A 15,680-nucleotide genomic window follows, 5' to 3' on the forward strand; every position below is an offset into this window, starting at 1 on the left:
CTAAATTTAAATCAAAAGGTGGCTTGACAAAGGTAGTGTAAATGAAGATTATCCTAAGGGATAATGTCATCAAGCTATACTAGTCTGAAGCACCCTTCTTTACTATAAGGAAATCTAAGCAGACAAACAGAACCAGCAGCCAGTCATGGCACATTTTCCCCTTGATACCATCAGAAATACAATTAGCAGAGTTTTAAAAAATTCTCTAACAGTCCTATTTCATTTTCTAAAAATCAGCCCCTAGAAATATTATATCATTATAACACTTCTTCATAACATTTAAAACTCCTAAGGTTTTTATTCCATTGGTTTCATTTTAAAGTATAGCCTTCTTTTTTTAAAAAATTTTTATTGGAGTATAGTTGATTTACAATGTTGTGTTAGCCTCAGGTATACAGCAAAGTGAATCAGTTATACATATATCCACTGTTTTTTTTTTTTTAGATTCTTTTCCCATATAGGCCATTACAGAGTATTGAGTAGAGTTCCCTGTGCTATACACAGTTCCCTGTGTTCTTATTAGTTATCTATTTTATAGGGATTAATCCCAAGGATGCAAGGATTCTTCAGTATCCACAAGTATAGTTTTCTTTATCAGCCACAATATTTTACGTGATTGTTTTCTCCACAGGATGGCTGATCTCATCAGTTTAATGTTGATTCTTGTTAGCTTTCATTTATTCAGCATTTTCTGGGGACTTCCCTGGTGGTCCAGTGATTAAGACTCTGCACTCCCAATGCAGGGGGCCTGGGTTCCATCCCTGGTCAGGGAACTAGATCCCACATGCCGCAACTAAGAGCCCACATGCTCCAACAAAGATCCTGCACGCCTCAACTAAGACCTGGCGCAGCCAAATAAATAAATAAAACATTTTCTGACTTCGTCTTCAAATTCTGGATGTATCTTACTGATTTCCCTAGGCCATTCTAAAGACCCACAGGATCCACATGGGAAAATACAGAGAAAGCATAAACTTTGGACTCCAAAGATCAGAATTTTAGTGTCACCACGCCACATCTTGGCTATATAATCTCAAGGCTGGTAAACGCAAATACCTGTTTGTTGTTGTTTCAATCTGTAAAACGAGGGGAGTGATAATGCCAGTCCTATCTATCTGTATCATTGTGAGGATCAAACATTATAGGTTTGCCCTTTGTGAAATATAAAGTTACCCTCTTGGTTAGAATTCAGACAAAGCATAGCAGACATGGCTTATTTCTGCTCCATGATGTCTGTGACCTCAGCTGAGAAGACTGAATGCCTGGAGGTGTCTCAGTCATGGGGGTCTGGAATCACCTGGAGGCTGATTTCCTCATATGTCAGCTGGTTGAAGCTGGGACCTCAGGTAAGGCAGTCAGCCAGGATGCCTAAATACTCTCTTCACGTGGCCTGAGCTTCCTCCTAGCATGGCTGCCTCAGGGTGGTCAGACTTGTAACAAGGCAGCTGACGGCTCCATATACTAGGGTTCCTGTAAGCAAGGTGGAATCTGTATTGCATTTTATGACCTAGTTTCCTAAGTCACACAGCATCACTTCTGCTGCATTTTATTGGATACAGGTAAGTCACAAAGTCCAGCCCAAATTCATGGAGAGAGACTGTAGAACCCACCTCTCAATGAAAGACATGTCAAAGAATTTACAGACATATTTAACGTACAGACAGACTGTGTTTAGAATAATGGACTAGCTACTCTGTAGAAATAGCTGCTTATCCTCACCTTCTCCCAAGGGGATTCTACACTGAAACTCTCCCCCTTTTATTACTGAGAATCACCAAGATATATCTCAGTATGGTACAGAAGAAGGCCTTACCTTCTTTCTTTAGCTTCTGAGGCCCCCACTGCCTGCAAAACTAAATGCAGGTCCTTGGCTATTGGACACATCCTAACTCTCTCCTCTTGGGCATTTCCCCCCAAATCCCAATGCTGATGGGATTTGGTAGTGTTGATGTGCTGAAATCCACTACACAAAACAGTGGCACTGTGTTCTTGGAGCCTGTAATGAGCCAAGCCAGTTTGTGTTGAGCAGAAACAGAAATAACACCTCCCTTTTGTGTTATAGCATGCCATATGGGCATCAAAGCAGTCTTATCTTGCATTTTAAAGTCTTACAGACATTTTAGTCAACACAGTTCTTATAGCTTTTTCTCACCATCCCCTTTTCCCCTAGGGCATTCATGTATTCACAGGAAGCTGGGAAACAAATCTAGATGAGAAGCGCTACTCCGAACATTGCTCCAGAGGATGGCTGAGACACTGTTACGAAGCCTTGCTGGTAGGCCTGACCCTCTCTTCCCTGGAGATAAGTTTATTTCCGACTGGTGTTTCTAACCTGAATCCTGCATTCTATAGACACTGGATAGTCCCACCCATCAGCCAGACTTGCCCAGCCAGGTCTGATCCCACATGTATTGGTCAACTACTCGAAAACAGGTAAGCAGCCTCTAGGAAGCTTCTATAGCTCCAACCATGTTCAATGCTGTAGAGCTCATCACAGTTTAATATTTTCTTTATGAATCAAGGTCATCATTACAAATAACACATTCTATATTGTTTAATTCTATATTGTTTAATAGAAGCTATTTAGGTGTGAATAGAAAACAGAATCATAGAGTTGATTCCCCACCATCTTCCCACTGGGAGATACTTGGAATCTCCTCTGTGGAATTTTAAACTCTATCCAAGTACTTTAGTGGTAGGAACCTCACTAATACAGTACATTCAACTGTAACTTTTTTTTTCTGAAGTTAAATTGAAATCCTCCTCTTTATGACATCTGTATTCTGATTTGAGTTTTGCCTTATAGAGGAACACAAGATGAGTCTGTTTCTTGTTCTGTGTAACTGCTTTCAGATATTTGAAGGGAGTTCTCTCAAAGCATTTTCTCACCTTTCTGTGTACTCTTTTCAATGTTCCTGTTAAAATGTGGTCCCATGAATTAAACACTGTTCCAGATTTGATCCAACTAACAAAGAATAGAATCTCTCATTGCAATAACCTAGGAACCATGCTTTTGTTAATATAATCAAAAATCATATAAGCACCCATTATTGATACATATGAAGGTTACAGTCAACAAAAAACCTTTGTTGTTTCTTAAATAAAATGCTGTTGTATCAAGTCTAGATTTTCAGTCTTTTTAGCATTGGACATCTCTTCCACTGAACTCACATTTCTCAGACTTTAATTCTTGAAGGAAGACCTTGCTTTTTAATTCACAAAATTTGTTAGATATTACATTTCTAACATTTACCAAAGGATGTTTATATCCATATGTTATTTCATCTTATAACATCTTGCTTATACTATCCTTGGATGTGTTAATAAGATACAGAGTTCTTTGAAATATTCTTTGTGAATTTGGTAATTTGGGGTATTAAATTTTTAAAGTTTGCTTTTATTGCAAGGTATAGTTTTCCATATATATATATGGAAAACTATATCTACATAGTGAAAATAGTACCTGATAAGGGATGGGTCAGAGCAGGGTGGAGGAGATAGTGTGGGAGTGAGGCTTCTCTGAGTATACCTTCTAATATGGTTTTACTTTATGAGACATGTAAATAAATGAAAAAGTAAAATCTAACCAAATGAACCTAATTGTACATCAAATTGATAACATAGCTACACAGAGAAAATGGTTAATTCAAGTAGCTTCTGAATATAGTTTTCTGACTGTAGACTATGGTGGATTTACACTGTTTTATTAGCTAAACTGGACTTGTTTCCCAGAATCCTCTTCCATCCTGTAAGACCTGCTCACCATCTCCTTAAATATATCCCATGAAAGGGTCCAAAACACACTCTCTTCACCAAAGATGTAAGAAATGGATTTGTGAAGGTAACTCTTAGAGCTCTGTGGTGACTCCCTTCCGTAAGACAGAACTGACAATAAGCAATACCATTTTGGTGGAGTGGCCTTTTAACTGTGGTGGTGAGCACTGGCTTCTCCTGCAGGACCCACATCACTGGAGTTGCCATGAGAACCTCAGGTAGTGAGAGTCTGACTTATACTGCAGTCCCTCCTCACAGGTTCCAGCAGCAGACCCAGAAACACCGGCCTCACAGAGACTGCTTAAACACCTCCACAACTGCATAAGATCAAATCCCTATAGTAAATTCCTTGTTATTTACAATTCCTAGGGCTTCTGCTTCTGATTACGTACTGACTGGAATAGATTCTAAAAGCAAAATTAACTACAAATAATCTTCAACTTTATTAAGATTTATTATTGGTAGTCATCTTGGTTTTGTAATTCTGAAACAATTTTTCATTATTGTGGCATAGAGCAAATGAGTACATATGTTGATATTGGGAATCGGGGTTCTTTCTGTGGAAAAAGTAGAAATACATATGGAACAGGGGAAGTTGAAGAAGAACTCTGTGGTTCTTGGTGTTGGATTTGAATTGGAAGTAGCAGTATTAACATAAGATTTAGGGGGAAAAATATATGTATATATACACATACTATAAATATACACACACACAAACACACACCTAGACATACTGTATAATTTTTAAAAGAATATATGCTAGTTAATATACAGAGAAGGAATGATACAATTAGGAAAATACATACTAATAAGTATATATATTGCGTTAAGAACATGCATGTACTATATAAGTACATATGCTATAAAAGTGTATACTGTTGTCCCTTGAATAACACAGGTTGGAGCTGCATGGGTCTGCTTATACACAGGTCTTTTTCAAATAGTAAATACTACAGTACTACATGATCCAAGTCTGGTTGAATCCACAGATGCAGAACTGCAGATACGGAAGAACTGTGTATACAGCGGACTAACTGTAAGTTATACATGGATTTTCAACTGCGAGGCGGGTCAGTGCCCCTAACCCCTGCATTGTTCAAGAGTCAACTGTAGGGACTTCCCTGGTGGTCCAGTGGTTAAGATTCTGCACTTCCCCTGCAGGGGGCACGGGTTTGATCCCTGGTCTGGGAAGTTCTGCATGCCAAGCCATACGGCCAAAAAGAAAACAAAAGAATTCAACGGTATATACTTATAAGTATATAATCTATATATTTGTATCTATGGCTATACCTATGTAGAATATACGTGTATACTACATTACTTATGTGTATGTGTATATATATACAAGTACTTAAGTATTATGTATGTACTTACATAGATATATAATATATTTTTTTAACAGAAAAAGCCAAACGAACTTTTTGGCCAACCCAACGCAGTATTATAAATAATAATATAAATAATATTATATATAATAATGTATTATTATATTATATATTTTAATATATTAAAATAATATATCATTCATATATTATTTTAATGTATTAAAAATATATACTAGGACTTCCCTGGTGGCGCAGTGGTTAAGAATCCACCTGCCGATGCAGGGGACATGGGTTCAAGCCCTGGTCCGGGAAGATCCCACATGCCATGGAGCAACTAAGCCCGTGCACCACAACTACTGAGCCTGCGCTCTACAGCCCGCGAGCCACAACTACTGAGCCCACGTGCCACAACTACTGAAGCCCGCACGCCTAGAGCCTGTGCTCCACAACAAGAGAAGCCACTGTAATGAGAAGCCGGCGCACCACAACGAAGAGTAGCCCCCGCTCGCCGCAACTAGAGAAAGCCTGCACACAGCAGCACAAGACCCAACGCAGCCAAGAACTTTTAAAAATAAAAAAATTTAAATAAAAATTTAAAAAATATATATATACTATATAATAATTATAATTATTGTAATATATATATACTATATAAAATATATAATTACATATTTTAATATATTAAAAATAATATAAATAATAAATAGTACAATATATAAATACTTATGTTTATACGTAGTCTATATAGATGTAGATATAGATTCAAAAGTTCTTAGCTCTGCCCGCCGAAAAAAGTGCCTAGGAGTAGTAGTAAGTATATCTGGTGCCTGGATCTTGGTTTTGAAAGGCCATTCTCCACGAAAAGTAACATGGGCTTTAAGAAATGGTTGATCCAGATCTAGGGAAGTAAATGTATAAATTGAGCTTGCACAGGATGTGCCTTGGTATATGCAAGAGCAAGGATATGATAGAATTAGAAAAATTACCATTTTGCAACCACCAGTGTAATCATTACTCCAAGTCAGGACCATGAATAGTTGCTAAAACTATTATTGGGTAAAAGACTGTTAGGGAACAGGACCGTCTCATGGTTTCATAACACCACCGCACAGACCTCTTACTAATTATAAAGGGGAAGTGTATATTTACAGTGGAGAGATCTGGCAGCCACTCTATTAACCAAGTAATAAAACTTAGCACCACCAATAGGGGAACACTTCAACACTATGTAAGTCCTGATGCAGTACATAGTCTATGTAGTATTTGGGCCCAAATAGGTTTAACCTGAATGTAATCATGAGGAGACAATCAAATCCAGAACGTGGGACGTTATATAAGACAACCGACTCTAACTCTTTAAAAATTCAATATTGTGTGGTCTTCCCTGGTGGCGCAGTGGTTGAGAGTCCGCCTGCTCGATGCAGGAGACACGGGTTCATGCCCCGGTCTGGGAAGATCCCACATGCCGCGGAGCGGCTGGGCCCGTGAGCCATGGCCGCGGAGCCTGCGCGTCCGGAGCCTGTGCCCTGCGACGGGAGAGGCCGCGGTACTGAGAAACACGCGTACCGCAAAAAAAAAAAATTCAATATTGTGAAAAATAAAAAGTCAAGGGCAGAGGACTATTCTAGTTTAAAACAGAGTAAAGAGATACAACAACCAAATGCAATACATGAAACTTAACTGAATCCCGGATAAGAAAATAAACTATAAGAGATATTTTGGGGACAGTTGGGAAAATTTAAATATGGGCTATATATTAAATGCTAATTGTGAATTAAATTAATTAATTTAATTAATATTAATATTCTTATTCCTATGAAATGAGTGGTGAAGTGTTTAGGGCTGAAATGTCATTATATCTTCAACTTATTTTAAAATGGCTCAGAAAAGGGCTTCCCTGGTGTCGCAGTGATTGAGAGTCCGCCTGCCGATGCAAGGGCCACGGGTTCGTGCCCCGGTCTGGGAAGATCCCACATGCCGCTGAGCGGCTAGGCCCGTGAGCCGTGGCCACTGAGCCTGCGCGTCCGGAGCCTGTGCTCCGAGGCCCCAACAGTGAAAGGCCCGCGTACAGCAAAAAAAAAAAAAAAAAAAGGCTCAGAAAAAAATGGAGATAGAGATAAAGAAAAGGGGGAACCTAGACGGATATAGTAATGTGTTTGTAATACTATTCTTTTAACTTTTCTGTACATTTGAAATTTTTCCAAAAATGCTGGAAGAAACATTTTCTATATAAAAGTAATACGTACCTATGGTAATAAAACATTGTGGTAAGTTTCCAAAGGAATTTTTTTTCAGGCAATTAAAAACTTGTAAGGCATCTATTAATATTACATTAAGTTTTACCTTCTTACATTACCTGCCTAGGATTATTCCTGATAAATCTAGTTTGATAATACTTTTAATTTTCAGATGCACTGGAATTAAACCATTTTGTATCATGATTTATAGACAATAAGAGTCATGAAGCAAAGTTCTGCTGTATCTTGCTCAGGTTTTAACAAGACCCTATAATGTACCTCTACCTATCAAGTGAGAATTTTCTCACATCTTAAATGTTGTTATGTTAATCTGTGTGTGTTTGGAGTACATATTTTTTATTTTAAATATTTGCAGCAAAACCTGTCCTAGTATCTTCTTGTTCTTAAGATATTTTTAGGATGTCTCATAGTTCATATCTTCATTTATTCATTCACTCCACAAATACTTACTGCATACCTACTTGGTGCCAAACACTGCACTAGGCTTTTATGAAATCTGAACAATAATGAGAGTCTTAGATTTTGGTTTGTTTGTTTTAACACTTACCATCGCTCGGGAAGAGCCTCGTATACAGTAGATTGTTAAAAAGCAAATCTCTAATAGTACCCAACGTTAGAGACATCAGAACTTCTATTACTGGTTTTTGGTATTTAATGTCTCTAATGCTGATTTTTAAAACTGTGTTTTGCTTTTGTCTTCGATTCTTAGGTATAGAAACCTTTCTATGGGATCTTGCTTCCTACTTCACAGAGAAAATAGAGGCTTTAAGGCATGAACTCTTTAGTTTCCCACAAGTGGGAACTTCTATGCATTTTTATTCATTCTCATCACCTTCCCTACTTCGCAGTGTGAAGTGCCACTCCTCATTTACGCATCGACACTGCTGGCTGTCTCCTTTTTCTCAAAAATCTCTATTGCAGGCTTCCCTGGTGGCACAGTGGTTAAGAATCCGCCTGCCGATGCAGGGGACATGGGTTTGAGCCCTGGGCCGGGAAGACCCCACATGTCACGGAGCAACTAAGCCCATGCGCCACAACTACTGAGCCCATGTGCCACAACTTCTGAAGCCTGCGTGCCTAGAGCCCGTGCTCCATAACAAGAGAAGCCACCGCAGTGAGAAGCCTGTGCACCACAGTGAAGAGTGGCTCCCCCTCACCTCAACCGGAGAAAAGCCCATGCGTAGCAACAAAGACCCAACGCAGCCAAAAATAAAATAAATATATTAAAAAATATACTTTATAAAAAAAATCTCTGTCGCCTTAGATTCCATGACTCCACACATTTCCAGTACTCCTCATAAAAGGTTAGTTCTTTCTTGGTTTCCTTTTTGGGGTCAGCTTTCACCATCTGCAATTTAACTGTAGGTATAACCCGGGCTTCCATATTCTGCCAATTATTTTTTCTCATGGAACTCATTTTATCCTCTTATAAATTCCATTGGTTTTATTTGCAATGATAACTTCTACATCTATATCACAGTGTAAGTATCTCCACCTGGCCTCAACCTTCTGTATCCAATTACCTACTAGGTGTCTTCACTTGAGTATGTCACAGACACTGCAAACTCCACAAGTACCAAACTGAGTTCTACAATCCCACATTCTGCTTCAACAGCTGCTCATCCTGTATGTTTAAAAACACCTCGATGGCACCACCCTTTGACTTTTTAATTTAAATATAATGACTAAGTACATACTTTGTTCTCTGATGTAGATATAACAAATCTTTGAGTTGATTTCTGTAATCCTTTTTAAGTAATTGAATTCAGCTACTTCTGAAGTTTTTTAGCAATAGATTGGTAAATGTATGTCTCTTCACCTTCACATCTTTTCTATTTTAGGTGTCCTCCTCTGAAAAATCTGGAGTTTTCTCTTTTAAAATTCTTTTATTTATTACTCTGATAAATTTTTAGCTGTCTTTTTCACTCCTGGTTTCTTGTTTCAGCATCTGCCATGATCACTTCTCGGCACTTTTATTTTAACGCCTCAATATTAGATAATTTAAGCCAAATTTAACATTATAGCTTTGGGAAGCAAATATCCTAATTATTCAGACCCTTTCACACTGTTCAGAATTAGTGTGGTTTTGTAGGTAGCACTTTTCATATAAGAATTTTTCTTGCATGAATACAAGTATATCTTCCATGATTTTGTACAGGACAATAATTCACTCTCTAGGAAATGTTATTAGTTGCTAAAAGAATGAAAGACATCAGATGTTAGGAAATTAAGGTGCCAAGAACACTGTTACTTTAATGAGAAAATTGAATATTTTATCATATTTGCATTTCATGCTGTTTGATACCTTTGAAACATACTATAAGTGTGGTGGATTGTTCTGGATGCGACTAGGCCCAAAGATTTTTGAAACACTGAAGAGAGAATACAGTTAAAACTGCCATAAAACTTATAAGCAGGAGACTGTCAGAGGGAACAGAGCTGTAGTGGTGGCAGACAACCAGGCTGGACTCAACCAGAAGCTGAATTTTACTGCTACTGGGTTACAGGATGGTGATAAATGCAGACAGCAGCTTCATAATATTACTCTAACTTTAGAAGTTTCTAAATATATAGATCGAGGTTGGAACTCCCAACCCTATATGGAAGGATGCTTAGAGAGGTCTCAGCTAAAAATGAACAAGTTAAAGGCAAAACTGACACAATGAAGAAATTTAAAAGCCTTTTGCTATGGGACTTCCCTGGTGGCGCAGTGTTTAAGAATCCACCTGCCAATGCAGGGGACACGGGTTTGAGCCCTGGTCTGGGAAGATCCCACATGCTGCAGAGCAACTAAGCCCATGAGCCACAACTACTGAGCCTGCCTGTTGCAACTACTGAAGCCCGCGAGCCTAGAGCCCGTGCTCCACAACAAGAGAAGCCACCGCAGTGAGAAGCCCGCGCACCGCAACGGAGAGTAGCCCCTGCTCGCCACAACCAGAGCAGCAACGAAGACTCAACGCAGCCAAAAGTTAAATAAATAAATAAGTTTATAAATAAGTAAAATAAAAGCCTTTCGCTAAAAGAATTGACATGGCTAAGTACTGAAGTATCAAAAGTGAGGATCATCCATCTTCTTAACTAGCTTATTTTTACTAAGTCTGAATGTATCTATTTATTCCCTTTGTTGAATTGACCTGCCAGTTATGAGGTGTTTGTGAGCTATAAACAATATTACAATTTTCTTGATAATATGGAACAGGTACAATTTCTTCAAGGCCATTATAGTTTTCCTCACGACACTTGTCCTTGTAACTTGACCTTGCTGGATGTTGGAAACTTGAAGTTATGGAAGGTGTAAAACCAGTTTTCCTTTCTCTGTCCCCGAAGACTTATTTCATTGTCAAGTTTTCAGCATAGAGTTAATTGCACATCTTTGGATGTGGTTTATTTAATTATTCTCTGTGGGAAAACAGATCATAGGAAAATAGTTTGGAAATGTTAAATATACTCAGTAAATTAAAGATTTTTAAAATTTAAAAGTTACAAAGTTTTACTTCTAGAATGGGTCTAGATATAAAGCAACTACCCAGTCGCTTTTACCTCTAAATACATACATGCATACATACATACATACACACATACAATCACCGTTAAATAACCACAGGTATTAGGTGTTCTGATTTAGATATATGCTTCTTTGTCCTTTTGGATGGAGGTTGGAGAAGGCACATGGAGATGTTGATGTATTGTGCATTGAGGCAGATTAACCCAAAACCAGCTGGCTATTCCATGGCTAAGGCAGACTTTTGGTAGGGGATAATGTTGAGAGTTGCTTGCAGGAGATGAAGAATGAATGGAGAGGGGAAGCTGATGGCACACTTTGGTGAGAGACTTCGTAAGGTTTGCCTTGAGCACCTGAGAAGCAGAGTACCATGGATGTAGGGAGCAGGCCTTTCTCCTCATACCTGCACAGAACCCAGGCCTGATCCGGAAATGTGCAAACAATTGGGCTGGCATTATTAAGGGGCTGCATCCTCGGCGTGAGTAGTGGGGAGCCTGCAAAGGGTGTCCTCAACTTTAGTATCAGTGGTTCTCCTTCAGGCAATGTCAAGGACAGTCAACAGTGGCCAGGGGCACTGGAAGCAGAAGAGGAAGAACATAGTAGGTCCTGAGTGGGAGTTGGTTTGTGAACACCTGAAAGGCACAGGGTCAATGCTACACCATTCCAGGGACACTGTTCACATTTTACTTACTGTGAATCTCAGTTGTGCTCCAGGGAGTGACGTTCACCCAGGATACAATGTCAATTGTACCCCCTGGAATTGGGGAAGGTGGCTGTCTGATCCTGGGAAGCATCCCTTTTGCAGGTTCCCAAATAATTATAGGCTGCCTTAAATGGGCTGCTGAGGTTCAAACTATCAAACTGGTAGGGACACAAACCATTGTGATTTTGAGTTAATATATCCTCATTTTATTCATTTGGTCTGATAATATCTGGGAATTTGGATTGCTTAGTTTATACACTCTTGCCAGATATTGTTATGTTCTCTTACACAGGGACCCAGCTGGAGTCTCAGCAGTGTTCCAGATCCAAGTGTATTTGGAGGACTGGTGGGACATGCCTGCCGGCAGCCCATTTACATAAGGGATTGGAGTGTCTTGTAAATGGATCAAGGAACATGAACCAGTGTTGAAAAAGAGATTCACATAATAGTACATTACCTATTATTTAAATTGTTCTCCATTCCCACAGCTCTCACTCATACCTGAGGGGTTTTTTTGTTTGCTTGTTTTTTTAATTAATTATTTTATTTTGGGCTGCGTTGGGTATTCGTTGCTGCACACGGGCTTTCTCTAGTTGCAGTGAGTGGGGGGTGCTCTTCGTTGCGGTGCGCGGGCTTCTCATTGCAGTGGCTTCTCTTGTTGCAGAGCATGCGCTCTAAGTGCGTGGGCTTCAGTAGTTGTGGCATGCAGGCTCAGTAGTTGTGGCTCGTGGGCTCTAGAGCACAGGCTCAGTAGTTGTGGCGCGTGAGCTTAGTTGCTCCATGGCATGTGGGATCTTCCTGGACCGGGGCTCGAACCCATGTCCCCTGCATTGGCAGGTGGATTCTTAACCACTGTGCCACCAGCAAAGTCCCCATACCTGAGTTTTGAGGTAAATGTGTAAGAAAGTATATCTGTTCAGTATGGAGTTCAGTATGGAGCAAGCTCCAGTGGGAGAATCACAGTGCTGACCATTCTGGATTGAGGCCATATGCCATCTGAAGAAGAGAATTACACACCTTTGAGAAACATTTGCTGGCATATCGCTGGGTCCTGATAGAGACAGAATATTAGACTATGGGGAGATAAGGCGCCATGGGTCCAGAAATGCTCATTAGGGGTTTTATCAGACCTGCCAATTTATAAGGTCAGATGGGCCCAGCAGCAATCCATCAAAAGAGTGAAATCAAGTAGGACCAGAGGGCAAAGCAGGGAACCTAGACCTCCTTGTCACCCACCACAGATGCACAGGTACCTCTTTCCTCACTCATACTTATGACTGCCTTGTCATGGGAGGTCCTCTAAAACCAGCTAAAGGAGCAGCGAAAAGGCCAAACGTGGCTCACAGATGTGTTACCTAGGTACATGGGTGAAAACGGAATATGATTATGGCTGCAGTATGTCCACTTTTAGGAATGGCCTTGAGCAATAGTAGGTAGGGAAAATCTTCCCTATGAGTTGAACTTCCCTATGAGTTGAACAACTGGTCACACACTTCATGGAAGGAGAAGTGGGCCAAGAGAAGAATATATGTAGATTCTTGGGCCGTGGTCAATGATCAGGGGCCTAGAAGGAAGGGACTGACAGATCTGTACAAGGAAATCTAGGGAAAAGCTTTGTGAGCAGACCTATGAGAGTTGGCACCAGTGAGCAGATCTTTATATCGAATGTTAACGTCCACCAGAGAGCATCCTCCGTGGATAAGGCATTAAACGACCAAACAGACAAAATGGTTAGGCCAGTTGATGTCAGCCAGCCTATGTCGTAAGACACCCCAGTGCTGGCACAATGGGCACATGAGCAGACTGTCTGTGGGAGCAGACACTGAGGTTGCTCATGGCCCCCCAGCCTAGCCTCCCACTTGCCAAGGTGGCTCTAGCTACTGCTGCCATCCTGCCAGCCACAGAGACCAAGGCTGAGCCCTTGATACTGCACGGTTTATTGAGGAGACCAATTGGTCACTTGGTGACAAATTGACCACACTAGACATCTTACTTTTCTTACTCAATAATACTAAAAATACCTGGTAGTCTCTCAAAGTCAACTGCCATGGCATGAGTTCGATCCCTGGTTGGGGAACTGAGATCCCCACAAGCTGTGTGATGCAGCAAAAAAAAGCAGGTGTGGCTTGAAAAAGGTACAAATAAATGTAATTTTAATAGATATTGCCAATTGTTTTACAAAATGGCTCTAATCTTCCTATTTCCACCAACAATACATGAGAATCTCCTCCCCACATTCTTGCCAATACTAGACATTATCACTTCAAAAATTTTTTGAAAAATGGATTTAAAGTGATATCTCATAGTTACTTTAATTTATATTTCCCTGATAATAGTATTTTTATGTGTCTATTGGTTATTACATTTTTTTCTTCTATGAATTGTCTGTTCATATCTTTTGCCTAATTTTCTACTAGTTTCTTACTCTCTCCTGCCTTAGTTTGTAAGAGCTCATTATTATCGTTACTGAATATTTATCCTCTTCCATATTATAAATATTTTCTCTGAATCTGTTGTCTATTAGTTTAAATTATGATATCTCTTCCGTATTTATTCATACAAAAGTTAAAAATTTTTTAGAGTCATATTTGTCTTTTTTTTTTTCTTTTATATCTTCTGGCTTTCCAGTGCCTTCTACCTGTTGATTAAATATATATTTTTCCTAGGTTTTTCTCCCTCAAGGATTTTGTTTGTTTGATTGATTTTTCAGTATTTCATCCATCCATTTTATCCATCTGTATTTTTTATATCTACCACAATAGCTAGTTGTGCTAGCACCATTTATTATATAATTCATCTTTCCTACAGTGATTCCACCCACCATTATCACATATTACTTTTCACATATATGCTGAAATCTCTTTCTGGATTCTTATTCCGTTCCATTGATATGTTTGTCTAATTTAGAGTTCTGTAATGATTTGATAACAGTGAATTTTCAGTGTGTTCTAATATCTGCTAAATTTTCCTTCACTGTTTATTTTGCTATACTCAGTCATTTATTTTTCTATATAACCTTTACAGGTATTTTATCTAATTCCAACCTACATCCATACCCTATTAGAGTAGTAATTGAAATTTTATTAAATTTATACAATGTTTTGAGAAAATTGACTTTTTTAATATTAATGTCCTCATCCAAGAACATGAATGCTTTTCCTTTTGTTCAGCACTTGCTTTATGTTCTGAAATAAGATGTTATTATTTTCTTCATTTAAGTGCTGTGCTTTTCTTGTCAAATTTATCTCTAAGTAATTTATATGTTTTTCTCCTATTGTGAGTAGCATTTTTAACCTCATTTCCTTTTCTAAATACTTATTAAAAGAGGAAAGCCAGGGCTTCCCTGGTGGCCCAGTGATTAAGAATCTGCCTGCCAATGCAGGGGACACGGGTTCGAGCCCTGGTCTGGGAAGATCCCATATGCCGCAGAGCAACAAAGCCAGCGCGCCACAATTACTGAGCTTGTGCTCTAGAGCCCGTGAGCCACAACTACTGAGCCAACGCACCACAACTACTGAAGCCCGCGTGCCTAGAGCCTGTGCTCTGCAACAAGAGAAGCCACTGCAATGAAAGCCCACGCACCACAACAAAGAGTAGCCCCCGCTCACTGCAACTAGAGAAAGCCCATGCACAGCAATGAAGACCCAATACAACCAAAAATAAATAAATTAATTTTTTTAAAAAAGAGGAAAGCTATTAACTCCTATATATTGATCTTGTCTTCAGGCATCTTATCTTAGTTTTCTTTTTTCCTACCTATATCTCTTGAGTTTTATCTCCTTTTCTCCTAATATTTATACCATTTTTCCTGTCTCACTGAATGTACTTGACTGTCCAAGACAATGTTTAATAATACTGACATAGCATCCCTGAGTACTTATCGATTTTAATGAAACGGTTTTGGTATTTTGCTATTTAGGATACTTTCTATTGGGCTTTGGTAAACAGTCTATTGTACGAAGGGTTTCCTTCTATTTTATGTAGAATTTTTATTAGGAATACTATTGGATTTTATCAAAAATCTTTTCAGCACCTATTGACATGATTATATAGTTTTTCTCCTTAAATTTGTTGATAAAATGGATTATACTGAAAAAATTCTTATTATTGAACCACCT

The sequence above is a fragment of the Pseudorca crassidens genome, chromosome 8, assembly GCF_039906515.1.
Source record: "Pseudorca crassidens isolate mPseCra1 chromosome 8, mPseCra1.hap1, whole genome shotgun sequence".
Classification (NCBI taxonomy): Eukaryota; Metazoa; Chordata; class Mammalia; order Artiodactyla; family Delphinidae; genus Pseudorca; species Pseudorca crassidens.